The sequence below is a fragment of the Citrus sinensis genome, chromosome 9 (genome assembly GCF_022201045.2).
Source record: "Citrus sinensis cultivar Valencia sweet orange chromosome 9, DVS_A1.0, whole genome shotgun sequence".
Taxonomy (NCBI): Eukaryota; Viridiplantae; Streptophyta; class Magnoliopsida; order Sapindales; family Rutaceae; genus Citrus; species Citrus sinensis.
The window spans coordinates 6,887,118-6,910,557 of record NC_068564.1 but is presented as its reverse complement, the minus strand read 5'-3'; the positions used below and the strand labels follow the sequence as shown (position 1 = coordinate 6,910,557).

General features: G+C 37.9%; 1 protein-coding gene and 1 pseudogene across 6 annotated transcripts in view; one reads left to right on the top strand and one right to left on the bottom strand.

The window, feature by feature from the left end:
- The window catches only part of LOC107175384 (probable LRR receptor-like serine/threonine-protein kinase At3g47570), a 139,635-nt gene that overhangs the window by 28,301 nt on the left and 87,894 nt on the right, over positions 1 to 23,440 (top strand). The window lies entirely within an intron of this gene.
- Positions 20,609 to 21,697, bottom strand: LOC127899781 (uncharacterized; annotated as a pseudogene).

The following is a 23,440-nucleotide window of genomic DNA, read 5'->3' as shown; positions in this document are numbered from 1 at the left end:
AAGGAGAAGTTGAAGAGAAAGGGTGCTTGCAGAAGTAGGTGTCAAAGATAAATCGGTCCATAGGAATTATTTTGGTTATTTTTTAGCAATATAAAAATTTTTTAGCAAGTAAAAAATAATTTTTTTTCCGATTTACTAAAAAATTAACTAAAAACTTCTGCGATAGCATTTTTTATGAGTGCATATACCTCCCTTTAAAAAAAATATAATAATTAATGCTTAATATAGTATTAAACACGAAAATATCAATATTTGACTGCTCAAATTTATATCATTAGGTCCTTAAAATTTAAAATTGAAGATACAAAAGGAAATATATATAAATTTCATTCTCATGGGAAAGGATCATCTTATAATCTTATAATATTTGAGCTTTGAAAGATTTTTTGAAACAAATGTACTTTTATTTGTGTACAATCAATATGTACTTATTTATTATATTTTTATTTATTAACTATCAATCATGTGAGTATATTTAGTCAGAAAAATTATATCAAGAGAGAACCCTAATTTCACGTAAAGACAAATACAAGAAAAAAATGGCAATTTCTATACTATTCACTTTCCTGTAGAATCAATTATCTAAAATGCAAGTTTGTGGCTTCAAAAAACTTGCCAAAGAAAGAAGATAATAACAATTGAGCATTGATAGCAAATCTAATGCATCCAATTCTTCTTAACTTGATGAGTGACGTGAATACTACCAGTCTGTAACGCCAAATTTTTATTATTTTATTTATTTTTTTAATGGAATTTATAAATGACGTTTTTGCCCTTATAAAAAGGGTTATTCATGGGATAATTTTTAGGAAAGGATTATTTTTCCAAATTCAATAGGGTTTCTTAATACTCCCTATAAATTCATATTTTTCTCCTTCCATAACCCTAAAAGCACGATGTTTCTTCTTCTTCTATGCTGCTCATTACGCTCTTACCCAAACCCTAGGATTCAAACCTTTGGTTAAGAGAGAATCAAAGCGATTGGTAAGTTTATTCCCCTTATTCTCCACAAGATTCCCAATCACTCTATCTAGGGTTTATATTGGCACGATTTTAGATTGTTATAGATCATAATGCATGATTTAGAATGTGTTTAGGCTTTGTTTAGAGTTTTGATAAATTATGAGTTTAGTTAATCAACCTTGACATATTAAGCACATAGAATAGTTCCATAGAATACTATGTTATTCTGAGTTTTAGATTAAGAGTTAAAATTCTGAGCATCAGACCTGTACGGGTACGAATTAGAAAAACCAGGTTCTTAGAATAAGTTATTAATTGTCACTACTAGAAAAATAGGCTACCATGACAGAGAATATCTGTCATCCGACCCCTCTTATGATAGAGTTTTTATCTGTCATTGTAGTCCCTGTCATAAATTTATGACAATGTTTTATCTATCACATATTCCATGACAGTGTATATTTATCACACATATGTCACGAACCAAGCGACATCGTTTTGAAAGACTTTCGAGAATTAATTGAAAATTTTAGCGGGTTATTTAAATTATTTTGAATTTGATGGGTTTCTTCAAAAGCTGTCATATATCAATGATTCACATTCTCTGTCATGAGATTTAAGGTTTAAAAAAGAATAAAATTATTATTTTTAATTTTGAAATTATAATAATATTAATTATTATTATTTAAATTTCAGAATTTTGAAATAAAAACAACAAAAACCACATTTAAAACTTGAATTAATTGAAATAAAAATTACATTCAAATTCATAAAAACTATCAAATACCAAATAGTGTGATGCGCTAAAAATTTCAATCACTTGAAACTTCCAACAAATAGCATCACAAAATATATGGTGAATCAAATCCGTATACAATATCTCATAAATCCTTTACAATATCCAATCACCAACACATCACTAGAAAAACAATTAATCCATAAAAAAAACACTCTTAGTAAATTCCCGAAAGCCACCAACATCACCTGAAACATAGGTTACAATAAAATGAGTGCCAAAAAATACATATTAATATATTGCCACTTACAATTAATCAAATTCATAATAAAATTCATCAGTGTCTAATTGATTTAATCAGCTTTGATACTAAAGGGAAAATGAGAATAAACAACCCAAGAGAAAATAAAAAATCACATTCGACAATTGACATAATGAAGCAGTAAGCTCACAAGCTGTAAAAGAGAAAAAGGGAAGAAAATAAAAATGATGATAAAGCAGTATAACCTGAATGCTTATGTAGCAGTGACAATTGACTAGGTCTTCATAAGAGTTGCTGGATTATAAAAGATTAAGTATAAACAAAATATTTTGCAACAGAGTACATAGTAAAGAGAAATATAAAACCAAGTGCAATGCCAAAGACGAGAAGAGAACTTTTAGTCTAGCCTTCTACAGATTTCAATTCTAAATTTCTAGATGAATTTTTTTAAAGAGTATTTTTTCAAGACTACAATTTAATTAATGCACAACATCTAACCTTCCATATATAATTAAATACATCAAAATCAAGCTAATAAAAAGAAAGGAAAAAGTTGTAAAAATCCAAAAGATAAAGAGAAAATGTAGAAAATTCTGGAATCACCAGAATCTCCTCAATCTACCAACTTTAATACCATGATTGTAGGCTTGCCAACACTAATATCAGTCTAAGCCTAAAGCGTAAAGCATAATCTAAAGTTTCCAGTGGGTGAAAAAATGATGATCTCTCAATCAATTCAAAAGGCAAGGACATTGTCGAGCGCATAAATTGTTAGCTTCTCTTCTACCACATCAGATCCTTGATGCAAAATTCAATGGGCAAGTAAAGGGACACATTGAGATAAATATTGGTCAATTTAAGAATTGAAAATGGTGGAAAGAAGTTTAACTATTAGGACAGTCCAGACCAGGGGTTAACATGATAATGAAAAATTATAAACCTCATGAGTTATATATATACAAAAACCAAAAAAAGATAGATAGGCTGGAATCTCTTGGTTCTTAGGAGCAAAAGTATCATTATTTATGGACCAGCTGTTTCAATTTTTTCCAAAATTCCATCTTCAATTTAGCTTTGCAAGACCACTCTTTGCCCGGCTAGTTTACCTAGTCACCAACTTTGATTGTCCATTTAGGATTGAATCTATATACTCTTATATAATGTCTCTTCTGGAGGAAATAAGCAGAAAAAATATTCTAACTAGATGAGACCCTTTAGTGTGATGATGCTACGCAATGGATGCTTTAAATGCATCCAATTTAATTTATGATGCTAAAGGACCACCAAGTACTGAGGACTAGTAAGTGCAACATGGACCACAAACCAAAACATTTCCAATTAACATAGCACAATATGTGACAAATCAAATTGAAAAAAAAAAATTCTTCCAAAAAGTTCAACATGTCAATTAAGAGAAAAATCATAGGATGCACATTAATACATCCATAAACAGCCTAGTTTCTCTATCACCAAGTTAGTCATAAGCACGAGTCAAAATAAATCATTTGACTGAAATGGTAGAAGACCAAGCAAATAAATGCCAGTACCACCACACAAAGCATTTGCATTTCCAAAAGTGAATTTCATAAAGTTTTTGCAGAAGATATCTTTCTAATAAATAAATAAAAAACACAAGTACCAGTCAATTGTAATGGGTTTGAGAACCACATATACCTCTAAATTTGATTAAAACCTTGAAGTCACAGAGGAAATTATTCAGTGTGTTAACAACATTGATATTCAGCAAGGCTTTGTGTATGAGATTCAGCTTGTGCAGCTTGGGCAGCGACCTGTGCTAGGGCCTGCTAGTGCTTCATTCTAAAGGCTCCCTAGGTTGCATCCAATGAATCAGGAAAATTAGTAATAGATAAACGCAAAATTTGGATACCCAAGTAACATAATGCCAGTGAGGCATGACATACAAAGCAATATAGACAATACAAGTTATCATTCACTCATTCAAGCTCCGGTCATCAAGTTATAACTGGAAGCTAATACTCTTTCATTCTTGGTTGCTAATAAAGTTGTGACAAGATTGGAGAATTTCTCACATATTTGGCTTAAAGCTACATAAAGATCTTTATATCTTAGATATGGGAGTTAAAAGTGTTCACAGTTTACATGAAGACAATTGGATCTCCAACACTAGTAATACCAAGAGCTTTTCTTTCGTTAATTGTTTGCATTAACCATATGCTTCATCTAAAAAGAGATGAAACTAAAATCAGGAAAGAAAAATGCCCGATTACCATTAGAACTTGACCTGGATAGCCTACTATCCAGTCCATTTGGATATTTAGAATACCAAAACAAGATGAGATTATCTCAGCAATGCACAATCACATTACAACATTGCTCAAAATGTTCTTCTTTAAGATTAATTAAGTCAAGAGTTTTTATCCCCATTACAGGGCACATTTATAAATTCTATAGTAAATGCTTCAGCAAGCTCTAATTCAAAATTCCAACCGACTGCTAACAAATCAAGGCAATGAAGAAAATTCTCCATCCCTCCAAAAAAAAAAATCAAAATTCAAACCCAAGGATTATTAGAATTTAAATGCGAAACCCAATAAAAATGAAAGCTTTCCTAAACAAGCTAAAATCTAATGAATAAATGAAGAAACTTTAGGTAAGACAAAGTTAAATTGAATTACCTGTGTAGGCGAAAACAAACTGAAATTTAGCGAGTCAAGCAGAATTGCGGGGCTCAACCTGGGCGGCACCTCAAAAATCGACGGCGGTTGAGCAATCACCAGACCAGCCGATATATTCTGATCAGAGAACCCCAAACCATAGTGTACAAATGAAGGAACCCATCAACTTACCTCTCACAAAAGAAGACAGTAGCAGCAACTCGAACTTGAAGAAAATCTAAATTAAGAAGACATTAACTATAGCTTGGAGTTGAAGAAGGTAGCAGGCTACCGGCAACAACCATTAAGTTGCGAAACAAAAGGAAATGGGAATAGCCAGCAAGCTAGAGATCGGGGATGAGGACGAAGACGAAGACGAAGACGAAGAGCAGCAATTTGTTGTCGGCAAGCAGCACCGCAGATGACTAAATCTGTTGTAGGCAGCGTGATTGTGTATTTGTGTGTGATTAGGTTTGGATTAAGAAATTAGGGCTTTCCATGTGAAGCCGAAAGGGGGTCCAACACTTAAATTTTTTTTATTGGTATCAAGATACGGTGTCGTTCCATGCCCAAATTGGCCCATTATAAATTCAATGTTTCATTAAATATTAATATGCTATCATGTGTATTTGATAGATAAATAAACTATCACAAATCTATCATGTCTTTACGATATATGAACATTCTATCACATATCTGTCATATTTTTACGATAAATGATTAATTTTTTAAAATCTATCACAAAAATTCTATCATAGTAGCCTATTTTTCTAGTAGTGTGTCATATCTTGTATTTGTTTAAGGTGTTGGAGGTGATTGAGGCTCTTAGAGGGTTAGAGGTGTGTTAATTCAAATTCTTTTGTCGAGGTAAGTAACTCCATTCCTAATGTACTGGATATATATAGATGATTATTTTGATATTATTATAAGTATACGAATTTTTTTACTACTTAGAAGATTAATGGATTTTCATAACAAAATCAGTTTGTGTAAATGTTTTCAAACCCAAATTCTTTTTAATAAATTATTTTGTAAAGGCTTTTAAATATGTAAGTTATTTTATGACATGACTACCTTTTATAATTTTGTCTATGAAATATTTGCAAGCCTAAATTGTGGTTATAGACTTTCATGAAACTGATACGAATGTTTTGTACCTATGTATGATTTCAATTATTTATGATTGTACGGGGGCCACCTCTTGAAAGCCAAAGCATCGCAAAGTGCCACGTATAAGTCATTATGTTTTGGCTCATTGTCCGTAGTTATTATGATTCTGATTCTAATCGTATAATACGATATATGTCTGTTCTGGACCAGTACTGAGTTTTTGTTTTGAGTGTGCACACGATATTCTGATTCTATTTCTGGCCAGGTCACCAGGACTATAGGTGACACTATGTGACATGAGCTAACCTTTTGTTTACTGTGAATGTCATATATGATTTGCTTTTGTCAGTAACTATGCTTTTGATACTCTGAGTTACAATGAATTTAAATTAGTTTATAGTGATATATCGTTTTATGAAATTTATGGATTATGATATATGTTTTAATTAAAAGAAGGCTTGCAATATTTTTGGTATCGATAGGCCTAGTGTGTTAGGAATAGTTTTACTTACCGAGTTGACTGCTCACCCCTCGTCATTACTTTTTGCAGATTAAGTTTCTTTTGAGAGGTGCACTTAGCTTTGGAGTTAGTAATTTTCTGTTTCCGTTTGCCATTTGAATAAGAGGAGGAATAGACTCATGTTTCTATTTAGTTTATTTCTGTTTATGAACGTGTAATTTGGAGTTTGAGACTTTTGTTATTTTTTTTATGCCGTCGGGAGAGATTATTTAGTATTAGACGTTTGAATTTGTGGATTTATTCGAATAAGAATTTGAGGTATTTCAGTTAGAAACTTATGAGTAAAGATTATGATTTGTAAGTAACCTCCTTCTTCACGTGCTCCGCACGTGTTAGATTTGGGGTGTTACAATTGTGGTATCAGAGCATTAGGTTTGGGATTCTGTAGACTTTATTTGAGGCTAGATTTCTTAAGCACAATCAATTAGTTCAATGGTATTGCTTGCCATGAGGTTATCGGAAAGAGTAGATCTTTAAGGCGAGGAGTAATTTTGGTCTTTTCAATTTTCTAGTTGCTTGTGACTTTGTAATACTCCTTGATATAGGATTTTGGTATTAACGTAGAATGAAATATTTGTTTGCTCTTGCTATTAATCACTAACTTTTCTCAGTTATACTACTTACTCAGTACTTTGCGCACTAGCAAGGCCTTTAACTATGAATTATTTACCGTTTTATTTATTTATTTATTTTTATTCTTCGTGTTATAGTCAAAAGATGTCGTGTAGGCGAGGTGCTAGGCATGCCTCTAGCTCGAGAGATGTTTTAGGTATCGCTGATGACGCTGACCTAACCTTGCGCGAGATGGCTAACGAAGGGAATCCTATGATGCGCACAATGGTTAAATTGATGGAACAACAAAGTAAGTTGATTCAAGATATGGCTAGAGGTAAAGTTGGGGTACATGAGAATGTGCCAGTTGAAAGACAAGGTGGTGGAAGAGATCAGGGAGGTATGATGAGTTTAAAGCGGTTTAGGAAATTGGGACCACCTACCTTTTAGGGGACTACCGATCCTATGGTTGCAGAGGCATGGCTAAAACAGATGGAGAAGATATTTATGGCTATGGGTTGTAATGATGATCAGAGGGTGATATTGGCCTCATTTGTCCTTCAGGGCGAGGCAGACCACTGGTGGGATGCCAAATCCCATCTTTTGAGGGCTGGGTTGCAAGATGCACCTATTACGTGGGAGTTATTTCTGGAGGCTTTTCATGAAAAATATTTTCCTGAACGAGTTTGACATCAGATGGAGGTTGACTTCCTGAAATTGACTCAAGGAACAAAGTCTGTTGCGGAGTATGAGGAGTAATTTACTGCGCTATCTCATTTTTCTCCTACCTTAGTTGCTAATTAGGGTAGTAAGTGTAGGAAATTCTTGGAAGGGTTACATCCAAACATCAAAAGACGGTTGACCATCCTTAAGCTTAATAATTATGCCAATTTGGTGGATCGTGCGATTATTGCAGAGAGGGATATAATTCAATCTCAAGTTGCACGATCTAATCGACATAATAACCACCCAATAAAACATGATAGTAATGGTAGCGAAGGTGAACATAAGGACTCTAATGGTGGGTCTATTCAAGAGAACAAACCATTCTGTAATCGTTGTGAAAAGTACCATAATGGCACGTGCTATTTAAAGATAGGAGCTTGTTTTGGTTGTGGACAGATTGGGCATAAGGTTATAGATTGCCCAAAAAAGTGCAGTGGTAACATGGATTCTGCCGAGAACCAAAGGAAAAAGCCACGTGTCTTCGCCATGGTGGAGCAAGATATTAAGAAACCGAATAACGAAGCCTCAGGTGCATTACCTATTTTCCATAGAAAGCCTTGAATTTTTGAGTAATTGGTATTGTGCTTTTCCTCCATCCTTTCTGATTGGATGCATCGTAGCTAGAGATTTTAGCCTAATAGTTTCTTTTTTCATCCATTGAATTTCTATGGTACATTAGTAGGATATGAGGTGTGATTTTATAAGGCCATTAGGATTAACTTATGGTTGGATGGAGTAGGGACTAATATGATATTTAGTAGGATATGGGATGAAGATTACAATAAAAGTGTTTCACCAGCAATGTGCGAGCGCATTTAAGAGTTTTGAAGTTGAATGTGAAGTGATAAAAATATTCACCATCGAAACCTTATCAATGTTATTAGCAGTTGTTTGAATGATGACTTCAAAGCATTAGTCCTAGAATACATGTCCAACGGGAGCTTGGAGGATTGGCTGCATTCTAGCAATTATGTGCTTAATATTTTTCACAGGTTGAACATAATGATTGACGTTGCATCAGCTTTAAAATATCTCCACTTCGATCATTCAACTTGTATCATTCATCGTGACTTAAAGCCTAGTAATGTGTTGTTGGATGAAAATATGGTTGCTCATTTGAGTGATTTTGGCATAGCAAAGCTTTTAAGTGGAAGATGAGTCTACGATGCAAACAAAAACCCTTGCCACTATAGGTTATACGGCACTAGGTTTGCTTGAAACAACTTTTTTTTTTAGTTTATTTTAAAATTTCCAAATTATTGATTTTTACAATCCTCATATCAAAATGTTATTGATTATTTATCTAATTATGAAATAATTTGATTCATAGAGTATGGCATAGAAGGAGAAATATCTGCAAAAAGTGATGTTTACAGCGATGGGATTATGTTGATGGAAACTTTTACCAAGAAAAAACCCACAGATGAGATTTTTGTTGGAGAATTGAGCTTAAAGTGTTGGGTTAATGACTTGCTTCCTAATTCATTAGTGGAAGTTGTGGACAAAATTCTGCTAATTGGAGAGGAAAAACATTTTGCAGCAAAGGAGCAATGTCTGTTCTCTATCTCTATTTTGGCTCTGGAGTGTACAATGGAATCACCGGAAAAGAGGATCAATACAAAAGATATTGTTACCAGATTACTCAAGATAAGAGACACATTGAGTAAAAGGATAGGAAATTTAAGTTAATTTTGTTTGCTTTCATTGATAGTTACTTTGAATTCATGTCATAAGTGTAAGAATCGTTTATCTTTTCTTTTGATATTTTTTTCTCGAGAAAACTGTTGTAGTCATCTTTTTTCAATGGGCAGAGTTGATTTAGTTCTTCCAAGAAATGTTATTGTTGATCTTTGTTATATACTTTTGTCTTTTTTTTGCATGCATTTAGGTAGAATAGTGGTCTAGCTGTAGGCTAACAAGTCAAGCTACGCTAAAAGCGTATGATTTAATTTATTAAACCTAACTTCAAGTTCAAGAATTGTATCTCATTGCCACCAATGCTTTAGACACCTATTGGTAGGTTTGTGTCCTCAACTTTGTTTAGAGCAAAAGTTCCAGTCCCATGGAGGCTCAAATATTCCTCTCCTACGTCCCGAAAACACTAACTTCATCAGCCTCTTGAACCCTCTCTTGAGGGCGCCTTCTGTCCTCTGTTTTCTGTTTCCATACACAAATAGCAAAAAGAATTCAGAATGACAACTGGGACATATATAAGAGTGAAATAATTAAAAAAAATTATGCTTTTTTGTTTGTCGTGTTAAAATCGTAAGGTATCTAAGTACTATGAAAGAGATTAGTTTACGAAAACTGAAGCCAAGGGTTCATAAAAAAGTGCAAAGAGAATAAAGGACAACGCTTATGTAAAGCGACATAATTGTGTTGGTAGCACAATGGCACGTTCATACAGAGATCAAGCATATTATTTGTTTGAGGGAAATACTTCGACGAGACCAGACGTGATGAGCAGATATTTGATGGCAGAGTTCTGCGAACAGGTGTGTCCTGCAAGAGCCAGGTAGTAGGGGAACAGGAGCAGAAATATTCTGCTCGTCCGCGAATATGCCATTCACGAGGTCGAACTCCTGTTAGAGGCATAAGGCCATTCCGGCTAAAGGTCGAAAGGCGAGGAGACCCGGTCAACGGCAGTTGGCAAGACGTGCACTCCTATCCGAGAATCAAGGCACGAAGTCCATCTCCATTCGCCCACGAGGGCGATAATGGGGCATCCACATCCGAGGGTGGGGAGATAACGGGCGTGGACTACGGAAGACCGGGATTCAGAGGAAGCCTATAAAAAGGTGGCCAACGAAGGTAAAAGGGTTAGACTTTTTGCTATTAGAACTAAGAAAAGAGAGCTCTAAGAACTGAGATTAAAAAGAAGCCATAAGATTCGTGGCAAAGATTCCCACAACCTTTATTTCTGACTTGAGCGTCGGAGGGTTTGCGCCGGGGAAACAACCGGGGTACTCTGACCTGTCTGTGTACGCAGGAACTTCTGGAGAAGAAGCTTTACTAGGAGAGATCCTGATCGTGGTGGCGTTGATCGAGGAGAGATCCTGGTCGTAGAACGAGGAGGACCAGAATCTCGCATCAACATTTTGGCACCGTCTGTGGGGAGCTGAGTAAAAAGCTTCTGTCGATAGCAAGAAGAGGAGTGAAGCAAGTGAAAAGCAATGGAGACAGGAGGAAGTAGTGCACAAGGGGGTGATATGAGGCTTAACGATTCCGTGACGCTAAGGGAGATAGCCAGTGAAGCACGGGAAAAAGCCATGTTCGACCGGATGGAACGGATGGAAAAGCATATGGAGACCCTGACAACCATCCTGCATGAGTTGCGGAGTGAACGAAGGGTAACCCAGGAGGAAAGGGCGAGAGGTGGTGGAGTGGCACCAGGTCCCGACAGTACGAGGAGAAGTCAAACCACCGGGAGATTTGGTGGTGAGAGAGGTAACATACCTCTGCGGGGAGAATTTCACAGAGAGGAAGAGCAATCCCTGGCAAGACAGATTTTTAACGAGGATGACAGGGTGGCGAATACAGAGGAAACAGAGTTGAGGCAACACTTGCATGATGTAAAGCAAGAGCGGGATCAAGTTGCAGCACGTGACCCTGGTCGTGCAGTGCAGCTGGAGGAGGAAGTGCGCAGACTAGCGCAGGTAATTGACAACATGCAAGGAAGGAGCAGAGCTCCTGGTTGGAGGATAATGCTGGACGGAGAATCACCGCTCGCAGCAGAGATCATGAGGGTAGTTATTCCGAGAGATTTCCGCCTCCCAGACCTTAGATATTCGGGACGAACTGATTCGCTGGTGCACATAGAGCGCTTCAACGACATAACTGGGGTACAAGGATTATCTCAATCCCAAAGGTGCAGGGTGTTCCCACTATCCCTTGAGGGACGTGCACAAGAGTGGTACAGAAAACTTCCTCGGGGGAGTATTAAAACCTTCGAGCAGATGTGCCAGGAGTTTGCAGAGCAGTTTCGTGGGGCAATGGCACCAGAAGATGACATGATGGAGTTGAAAAGCATGAAGCAGGGGGAGCAAGAAACCCTTCGGGAATTCATCAAGAGGTTTCATCGTGTTGTCCTCGATTTGGGAGCCTTCAACCATCCTCAGGCACTAAGGGGATTGAAAGAGGGAGTGAAGATAGGAAGGTTGTGGTACAACTTGAGAAGCCCAGCTATTCAGATGTATGCAGCCGCATACGAGCAGGCTAAAAGAGACATAGAGATCGAGGAAGAAAAGGCAGCTCGGATTAAGACAGACCAGCTGGAGGGGCTGGAAAAGAAAGAGAAGAGGGCATTACCGGGAAATGGGCCGATCAGGAGGAGGGACCACCAGGCCTCAGGTAGTGGAGCAGGAGGTCGGGTAACAGCTCACCAGCCTCATCAGAGGCCACCACAGTATCAGCGCAGCAGGGCGCAACCTCCTCGTTCCCCAGCTAGGGAGCCTTGAAAAAGGCATGACTCGGCATATGGTGGTCTTCATCAACACTCCCACGGTAGTAGAGGGAGCAGACCAGAAGTGCTGCCATTGCCTCCAACTCAGAATGGAGCAAACAGAGAAAGAGCAGTGCACCTGATCGACCAGAACCAGGACTATGGGCGGTATACTTCCTTGAAGATGTCCCTGGATGAGGTGTACGAGGCCATAAAGGATCGAAGGTTGCTGTACCTCCATGCCCCAATAACAAAGCTACCCAGCAAGAGGGATAGGGGACGCTATTGTAAGTTCCATGGCACTCATGGCCACACCACAGCAAATTGCAGGGATCTCAAGACCTAGGTTGAGGATTTGGTGAGAAATTGGTATCTGGACGAGTTTATAGATGGGACCTTCCCAATGGTAGCCTCGACAAGTGAAGGGGAGCAGAGTGACAGGAACTTGAGGCGCGAGCAGCCTACGGTAAGGGTGATAGCTGGGGGCCCAACATTGGCTGGAGATTCCAACAGGTCGAGGAAGAATTATGCTAGATACGCCATGACCAGCAAAGAGGTATTCTTCAACACCCCAGCAGCCAAACGTGCAAGATTCAGGCAAGTGCCAATCATGTGGACAGATGAGGATGAGGAAGGGATTCTATACCCTCACGAGGATGCTTTAGTCATCAAGGCCACTGTTGCTAGCAAGAAGTTTGACAGGATACTGATTGACACAGGGAGCTTAGTTGACGTATTGTTTAAGTCAACCCTGGAGGAGATGGGGATAGCAGACCTGAAGTTGGATTACACCAATACCTCCTTGAAGGGGTTTGGAGGAGGAAAGCTGGTCCCTCTGGGCGTGGTCGAGCTGCCTATCACGATTGGGAGTTCCCCGACAGAAAGGACAATGATATTGGACTTTGTAGTAGTGGATGAGGAAGGTCCTTACCGGATGATCCTAGGCTGACCATTTCTGAGGATGAGCAAAGCGGTGCTGTCCAACCATTATCTGGCCCTCAAGTACCGGGTGAATGGGGTAGTTGGAGTGGTACGAGGAGACCAGAGAATCGCAAGAAGCTGCTACTCCTCAGCAGCAAGGGAAGCAATGTAGATAACATCCCTTGACACCCGAGTGGAAAACAAGAATGGCAGACAAGAACCTGTAGAGGAGCTGGAGACAGTAAGCCTGGGACCAGAGAATTCGGAAAAGACGATCAGAATCGGGTCGAGACTTAAGGAATAGCAGAAGCAGGAGTTGGTGAAATGCTTACAGGCTCATGCAAATGTGTTTGCTTGGACACATGAAGACATGCCAGGGATTGATCCTGAGGTAGCATGTCATAAGCTGGCAATAAAGAAAGGTGCTTGAGCAGTAAGGCAGAAAAGGAGGTGCTTCAACCAGGAGAGGTATGAGTCTATAAATGGCGAGGTGGAGAAGCTCTTGAGAACAGGGTTCATTCGGGAAGTCAATTACCCTGAGTGGATATCGAATGTGGTGTTGGTAAAGAAGGCAAATGGCAAGTGGAGGATGTGTGTGGATTTCACAGACCTTAATAAGGCGTGCCCAAAAGACAGTTTTCTTTTACCAAAGATCGATCAGCTAGTAGATTCAACGGCTGGACACGGTCTGCTTAGCTTCATGGACGCATTCTCGGGATACAACCAAATCCCCATGCACGAGCAGGATGAGGAGAGCACGGCTTTCATCACTAACCAGGGTTTGTTCTGTTACAGGGTAATGCCATTTGGACTTAAAAACGCTGGGGCCACATACCAGAGGCTGGTGAACAAAGTCTTTAAGCCATTGATCGGGAGAACCATGGAGGTGTACGTGGACGACATGATAACCAAGTCGAAAATCCCGAACGAACATGTCGGACACCTCGAGGAGACATTCGGGCATTTGAGGAAGTATAAGATGAAGCTCAACCCGGAAAAATGTTCTTTTGGGGTCGAGTCGGGGAAGTTCCTTGGATTCATGGTGAGTCATCGGGGGATCAAAGCAAATCCCGAGAAGATCCAGGTGATCGTGCAGATGAGGTCTTCTCGTAGCCTGAAGCAAATGCAGAGCCTTACGGGGAGATTGGCGGCATTGAGCCGGTTCATATCCAAGGCTACAGATAAGTGTCAGCCATTCTTTCAAGTGATAAGGAGGGGAAAGAAAACAGAGTGGACCCCGGAATGCGAAGAAGCCTTTCAGAACTTGAAGCAGTATTTACAGCAAGCCCCTCTACTATCCACACCGAGGGATGGGGACAAGTTATTTTTGTATCTGGCGGTATCAGATCGGGCCACCAGTTCTGTTCTGGTAAGAGAGGAAGAGGGAGTTCAGTATCCGATATACTACACCAGCAAGGCCCTGCTCGACGCTGAGACCAGATACCCACCGTTGGAGAAATGGGCACTTGCCCTTGTGGTTGCTGCTCGGAAGTTGAGGCCATATTTTCAGGCATTCCCAGTCTCGATAATAACAAACCAGCCATTGCGTCAAACTCTGCACAAGCCAGATGCTTCTAGTCGGCTCGTCAAGTGGGCTATAGAGCTGAGCGAGTTCGACATAGACTACAAACCCCGAGCAACGATAAAGGCTCAGGCAATGGCCGATTTCGTAGCAGAATTCACAGAGCCTGAAGTATGTTTAGACCAACGAGATGTAGTTACAGACAGTGGCGAAGCTCAAGTATGACAAATGTTTGTAGATGGGTCATCAGGGGAGCAGGGATCAGGAGCAGGGATTGTATTGGAAGGCCCGGAGGGGGAGGAGATCTCTTATGCTGTAAAGTTAGAATTCGCAGCAACAAATAACCAGGCAGAGTATGAAGCCTTGATAGCAGGTTTGGAACTGGCTAAGGCCGTGAAAGCAGATAGAGTGAAGATCAGAACTGATTCCCAGCTGGTTGCGAATCATGTCAGTGAAAGATTCCAACCGATGGAGGAGAAGATGGAGCAGTACCTGAAGATAGTCAGGCAGATGAGGGAGAAATTCGAAGCAGTGGAGGTGGTACAAATCCCCAAGGAGCAGAATTGTGGAGCAGATATTTTGGCCAGGATGGCAGCAGTAGCCGACCCAAAAATGCCAAAGTCGGTCCCTCTGGAGGTGAAGTCCAGCCCAAGAATCGAGTAGAATTTGGGGGTGCTGCGGATAGAACAAAAATGCTCGTGGATGGACCCGATAATTTCATACCTCAGAGACGGGGTATTACCACCAGATAAGCTACGAGCTTGGAAGGTTAGAGCCCAAGCCTCGAGATACACGATGATTGATAGGGTACTGTATCGGCGAGGATATACACTACCTTTCCTTCGATGTTTGGATGAGGACGACGCAGATTACGTACTGAGAGAAGTACATGAAGGAATTTGCGGGAATCATTCTGGTGGGAGGTCCCTGGCCCACAAGGTTCTAAGGCAGGGATATTTCTGGTCGACAATGCACCAGGATGCACAGGAGAAGACCAGGAGCTGTGTAAGCTGCCAGAGTTTTACAAGTTTCTCCAACCAACCACCAGAAAAGCTCACCTCCATGGCCTCCCCTTGGCCATTTGCCCAATGGGGAATTGATCTGATCGGCCCGTTGCCAAAGGGACGAGGAGTAGCAACGCATGCAATAGTTGCTATAGATTACTTCACGAAGTGGATAGAGGTCGAAGCCCTTAGCAGGATTACAGAGAAGAAAACGACAGACTTTGTGTGGAGAAACCTGGTCTGTCGATACGGGATCCCTTATGCCTTGGTAACGGATAATGGCAGGCAGTTCGATAATCACAGCTTCTGGGATTTCTGCCAGAACCTCGGGATAGAGCTGAAGTATTGCTCGCCTGCTCACCCTCAATCGAATGGACAAGTAGAAGCAGCCAACAAGACCATCAAGTGGCTTTTGAAAACCAGGCTTGGAGCAAAAAAGGGTGCATGGGTTGATGAGCTGTCAGGTGTGCTATGGGCATACAGAACAACCCACAAAATAGTAACTAGGGAGATGCCATTCGCCTTGGCTTTCGGACATGAAGCGGTCGTACCAGCTGAGATAGGAACGACCACGCATCGGACAGATCATTTCAATGAGCAGGAGAACAGGAGAACAACGAGCAGATGTGTTTGAATCTTGATCTGCTAACGGAAAAGAGGGAGCAAGCAGCTGGTCGATCAGCCATTTACCAGCAAAGGGTCGCTCGTTATTATAACCAGAAGGTTAATGTACGATAATTCAGGGTCGGAGACTGGGTACTGAGAAGAGTGAATCAGAGCACCAAAGATTCGACTCAAGGAGTGCTGGGACCAAATTGGGAAGGGCCATATAGAGTCAAGTAGATAGTGGGACCCGGAGCTTATAAGCTGGTTCGCACGGACGGCCACGAGGTGAAACGGCCTTGGAACGCAGCACACCTCCGCAAATACTTCCAGTAAGATTTGTTCACATTTTTTATTTCTGCTCGTGCTTGTCATCTTTTATTTTTTATGTTTTATGTCAAAGCAAGTTCATGTAAGATCAAATCCTACAATTAATGAAACGTCGAGGAATTTCATTCACTTGAAGCACCGGAATATTCTCTAAGGCATGCAAAGGCTCACCAAGTCTCAAGGCCTGTTTATGGCGAGACCAGAAGCCAAGCGTGCCAGGATCTGCTCGACCATTAGAAGGCGAGCAGAATCCCCAAACATCGAAAAATCACTAAGGCATGCAAAGGCTCACCAAGTCTCAAAGCATGTTTATGGCGAGACCAGAAGCCAAGCGTGCCAGGATCTGCTCGACCATGAGAAGGCGAGCAGAATCCCCAAACATCGAAAAATCACTAAGGCATGCAAAGGCTCACCAAGTCTCAAAGCCTGTTTATGGCGAGACCAGAAGCCAAGCGTGCCAGGATCTGCTCGACCATGAGAAGGCGAGCAGAATCCCCAAACATCAAAAAATCACTAAGGCATGCAAAGGCTCACTGACACAACTTAAAAGTAAATTTTAACTCCCAAGTATAAGAGTGTCTTGTTGTATTATAACTCGGTGAGTCCGAGGTCGATCCACAGAGAAAAGATTTAATTAGTTTATTTTATTTTATCTAAAAATTGAAATTAAAACTTGAATATAAACAACTTAATTTAAATGAAACTATGGAATTGAACTAGTTAGGGTTATGGATCCACTCTTAGAAATAAATAAAACTTAATAAATTCTTTTTGCCAATTTGTTTTAGATTTATTACTCAAAAGATTAATTATACAAATTATTATTATTTTCTCTTTAATTTTATGATGGATTAAGTATTTATTGTGCCAAAATTTAATTTGTCTACAATAAGTCAAAATACCATTTCACCATGCCTTATATTAAGATCTTAAGAATTTATTGTGCCAAATTCATTTGTTTGTCTACAATAAATCAAATTTTCAAAATATAAAACATGTATAAAATTAAATAGAAAATAATTTAATTTATAAAATTAAACATAGAATTTGATTAAATCATATTTATTTCTTAAGAGTTTCACCTTCCCCTAACTAATATTATTTAGTTAAGCATAATTAAAATAAAAAGAAGTAGTAAAATTGAATTACTTATAATTAAAAGAAATAAAAACAACTAAAATTGGAAATAAAACTAATTTTATTAATGAAAATAATTATACAAAATATTAAAAACACACCTGGAAATCAAGATTACAAAGAGATGGAGAGAATTTGAGAAGAAGAGAGTTGTAGAGAGATGATTAAAACATAAAAATGAGGCTCTATTTATAGAAAAATAAATTCATAATCCAGTGCTTTGCGGTCCATCATAGGCTTCATGCATGTGCTCCTCACAACCCTTAGATCAAGATCCAATGGCTGGTCAAACTTCAAAAGTCAACATCACACATGGCATCATTTGACTCGTCCGATTTACCCAAAGAACGGTTGAGATTTGGCGGGTTAATGGGTGGATCGGGTCGACCCAAATACAAAGATTCGGATCCTCCAACTTGCTTCACCAACCATTGCCACGTGGCACAATCATGGCCATTGAATCATGAACGGTTGAGATTTAGTCAAGATTGCCAATTATCCCATGCACTCATATCTATTGTAAGCTCATTTCATCATCCAATCAGTGCTCGGTCAACAGGAAAAGTCAACTTTTTTTTACACAAGCCCAATTTTAAGCCGATCTTGACTGATCTTAAGGTTTTCGGACCTCCGGAATCCAAATTTGACCTCCGTTTATCTGTTTGGAGCCTCGAAGTACGTGAAATTAATAATTTTCCTAATAAACACATAAAAATACACAAAATTAAATATATTTAAAACATAATTAATAATTCATAATATATTACATAAACACAAATATAAATTATAACATAAGCATAAAATAACATATTATCGCTTGATAATTAAACAATTTTTAATACTAATCACACCCCCCAACCAGCTTATTGCTAGCCCTCTAGCAATTAAAGCGTTATATTAAGATTTATAAAATTCACATGCAAGTTAATAGTTGTTCATCTATCCTCTAAATTACCAAATAAATGAACTCTCCCAAATTCCTTTACCACATTGATGTTCACTCATTATCCAGAATATCATCAAACCTTCTTTTGTGCTCAAGTAATTAACACAATACTTATGGGGCTTCATTAAAAGAAAAACAACATTTTCGTTCTAAAATTCATTAGAAATTATATCTTTAGGCAATAGATTATTCACACATTTTTTTTTTATATTACATTTCTAACCCGTGTAGCGAGCTTTAGGTCAATGACTCCCAGACCAGTTGGCCTTAGGGCACTAGGTGTTGAAGCACCCCTACGGACTTAATTACTCGGGTTTCTAATAAACAAACAATATATCTATTACCCATGTAGCGAGCTTTATGCCAGTGACTCCCAGACCAGTTGACCTTAGGGCACTAGGTGTTGAAACACCCCTACGGACTTAATTACTCGGGTTTCTAGATATAACAAAATTAAAAACATTTTTTCTTCTTCTTTTTTTTTTTTTTGATTTTTTTTTTTTTTGGTTTTTTTGTTTTTTTGTTTTTGGAAATATACACTTTCTACTACCTTAGATACTATTCCTAATAAATCAAAAGAACTAAATGCTGTAAAACTTTAACTTACAACCCACTAGTATGTGTCATAGTGTGTGTGTGAAGAATGATTCAATAATACCTGTTAAATGAGTAAACAATTAAATAACTTAATAACCAAGTGGAGAGTTCACAAATTTGAGTAATTCAAAGAAAAGGGAACAAAAACAACTTACTATGAATCTCAAAATCAAAATATAATACAACAAGACTATTAGGATGCGTCTCAAAAGTCGTGACTCTTTACACGGCCATCCTAGACAAAAAACAAATTTTTTTTTTTTTTTGGTTTTTTTTTTAACAAAGAAAAGAAAAGAGAAAAGAGAAAAACAACACACATATTTAAAATATACGTCAATTATCCCCACCCCACAACCTAATCTAAACATTATCTTAACATTTTATAATTTTACAGATATGCAAAAAAATAAAAATAAAAGAGAATAATAAAAGAAGAAGAAGAAGAGATCTCACCTGAACTTGATGCAGAAGCTTAAAAGCAAATAACAAAGATGAAGAAAGAGTCAATTTTTTTTTTAACAACACCCTTAAGATTAAGAAGATGCGTTTCTAGAGAGACTACATTCTCTATATCCTGCCATCTTCGACTCAAATTTGTCCTAAGTTAGTCTTTACAGAAAAAAAAATTTTTTTTTTTGTTTTTTGTTTTTTGTTTTTTTTTTGTAAACACATAACCAGGACTAAGACATTCCACAATTATCAACTATTCCCTCCCCCCAACCTGAAAAAGACATTGTCCTCAATGTTTTAAAAGGAAAGAGAAAGAGTGTAGAAGACATCACATGAACACTACAACAGAAAATATTTACAAACGGAGAGTTAAATCTAAATCGCACTTCTTATTACTGCTACTGTTACCGTTACCGTCATTAGTCGACCAATTCAGTGCAACAGTCTGTGGATCTGGCTCTGGTGTATAAGCTTGCAAAAGATCAAGTAACTCATTAGCAGTAGAAGCAGAGATAAAGAGTTTTTTTACAGAATGTGGAACAAAATGATTCTTTATTGCATGGTTAATAAAAGTTAGCAAGCCGTCATAAAAATTATTAACATTTAACAAACCGATGGGTTTTTGATGAATGTTCAAGTGGGCCCAAGATGCAAATGTAATTAGTGCCTCAAAAGTTGCAAGATCTCCTGGCAAGAAAATAAAAGCATCAGCATGATTCATCATTTCAGATATTCTCTCTTGCATACTTGATACCACTAATTCTTCTCCAATTGGTGGGCCAGACATGCACACTAGCGGTTTCATGGGTTTTGGGATAATGCCGAGTACTTGGCTTCCTCTGGTAAAAACAGCTTCTGAGACAAGTCTTGATAACCCTCGTTCACCTCCTCCATATACAAGATGCAGTTTCCTCTCTGCTATGACACGACCAAGATCTACAGCTGCCTGAACGAACTCTTTGTACTTTCCATAGTGAAACCCAGAAAGCACACAAATATTTTTGAATTATTTACTCGAAGATGATGCCATTGGACTAATTTTTCAAAAACAAGTTGTGAGTGTTTGAAAAATGAGCTCATATTTAAAGATCTTGGTAACATAAATAATGAGAAACAGCTGTAAATGGGTTGGCAATATTTGTCAAATGACGAGTAAAGCTCGTGGCTCAATAATTCAAAAACAAACAGTAAAAAGAAAGTAATGATTAGAAAAAGCAAACAGTAAAAGAAAACCAAATATTTATTAAATACAAAATCACATCGCTAAATGCAATAATGCAAATGATAAAATAACAGTAAAGTAAAATAACAGTGAAGTGAAAGGATATTTACTGGTAGTTGTGATTGTGGCTCACATCTTCCTCTGGTTTTACGTCCAGTAACGGCTTGAACGCCCTCTATGGGTCGAGGATCGGCTTCCCATCCAGTTTTCTTATAAACTGGCAAACAGGGTCTTTTTGAGTCAGATTCCCAAGACTTAACTGTGCACTTTGTTTTTGGAATAGTATCCACAAATTGTAAATCTCACGTTGCACAATTCCGCTTCGATGCGTCTCAAGAGATCGTAAGATATCATCCAACGATTCTTTACTCATGCCATCTTTAACGAATTTAATTTTATCTTCACGAGTATCAGAAACCATTCCTAAAGATTTACAATCTGGTCGTTTGCAACCAAGTCTCACACAGTTATGACATTTTGAGCCAAGTCGTTTAGCTCTCCTTTTCTTAGCAAACGTACTTTTACCAAAACCAGGCATGTAAGAAACAAATTGACCAGAAAACTCACCTGCTAATCGGACCTTTGCTTCAATTAACCAACGAATGTCAGAAGGAATGCCATTGATCATTAACAAACGCAGTCATTCACAACGAGCTTTGTAAATTTTCCTGAGGGCATTCTGAGGGAGAGAGGGAAAATGCTTATGGAGTTTATGTTGTATTTCTTCCATGTATGATTTTGGGGTTTCAGTTATTGTGGGAAACTGAAGATACCGACTTAAGAAGTCACGGAGTACCGTTATCCGCCATTTATACGGGAAAATAAATCAAAACACACCAAAAACAAATCTGCAAAATCAAATCAAGCGTGAAAGCGAGCAAAAAGAAGCACACAATATAAAAGGAAAATGAACTTACATTCGTCCTCTCATTGAGTTAACCTCAAGCTCCATTTGAAATTCATATATGCCACTCTCTACTGTTCTGAGTTGTCCCTCTAGATCCTCAACATAGGACACGAATTCTGGTGGTTGCAGATCCCAAAATGGATGTGATTTACAGCTTTGTATCAGGCCTCTTAAGTGAAATTTTATACGCCGAAATCTTTTAAGATGTGCGAACAGGTATTTTCTCATTGAGGTGCTCATGATGTAAAATGAAAATTAATGAGAGAATGTACAACTGTCAAACAAACACGCTTACACAAGAAAAACAATGTTAAAAAAAAACTATGTACAGTGCATCAATCTAAGGAAAAAAAAAAGTCAAACAATGAAACGGTAAAATAATAGTAAAACAAAAAAAAATCATTAAAAACTTAATCAAGAATTGGTGGGTCATCCAAATTAATTTCGGTGTCCTCGTCACGTGGGTGATGTTCCAGATATGGTTTTAATCTTTGACCATTAACTTTAAATGTGACACCATTATTTGGATTCTCAATTTCTATGGCCCCATATGAATATACATTTTTTACAACAAATGGGCCACTCCATTTTGACTTTAACTTTCCTGGAAATAAATGAAGACGAGAATTATAAAGCAACACTTTTTGACCAATCTCAAATGTTTTTCGAAAAATTCTTTTATCATGAAATGCTTTTGTTCTTGCCTTAATAATTCTTGAATTTTCATATGCATCATTCCTTAATTCCTCAAGTTCATTCAATTGCAATTTTCGCACATTACCAGCATCAACCAAATTTGAATTAAAAGCTTTAATAGCCCAAAGTGATTTATGTTCAAGTTCAACAGGTAAATGACAAGGTTTACCATAAATTAACCGATAGGGTGACATTCCTAATGATGTTTTAAATGCAGTGCGGTAAGCCCAAAGTGCATCATTAAGTCTAAGAGACCAATCTTTTCGGTTTGGGTTAACCGTTTTTTCCAAAATTTGTTTTATCTCCCTATTTGCTAATTCAACTTGACCATTTGTTTGAGGATGATAAGGGGTAGCAATTTTATGTGTAATTCCATATTTCTTCATTAAAGACTCAAATGACTTATTACAAAAATGCTTACCTCCATCACTGATAATGGCTCGAGGGATTCCAAATCGACTTAAAATGTTTTCTCTTAAAAATTTAATCACAGTTTTACTGTCATTATTTCGACAAGAAATTGCTTCAATCCATTTTGAGACATAATCAACTGCAACTAATATATACACAAATCCAAAAGATGATGGAAATGGACCCATGAAATCAATTCCCCAACAGTCAAATATTTCAATTTCAAGTATGGGATTTAAGGGCATCATGTTTCTTTTTGTAATTGATCCCAATTTTTGACATTTTTCACAACTTTTGCAAAATTCATATGTGTCTTTAAACATGGTAGGCCAATAAAATCCACACTGCAAAATTTTAGCAGTAGTTTTTCTTGAAGAAAAGTGACCACCACATGCTTCAGAATGACAAAAATTAATGACACTACTTACCTCATTATCAGGAATACATCGCCGAAAAATTTGATCTGGGCAATATTTGAACAAATAAGGATCATCCCAATAAAATTTCTTTACTTCAACAAAAAATTTCTTCTTCTCTTGAGCATTCCATTGCAAAGGCATTTTACCTGTAACAAGAAAATTAACAATATTAGCATACCATGGCATTGAAGTAACAGAAAATAAAAATTCATCAGGGAAAGAATCATTTATGGGTGTTATATCATTGCAGAATTCGGATGTGAGTCTTGATAGATGATCAGCAACAACATTTTCAGCACCCTTTTTATCTTTGATGGTAAGGTCAAATT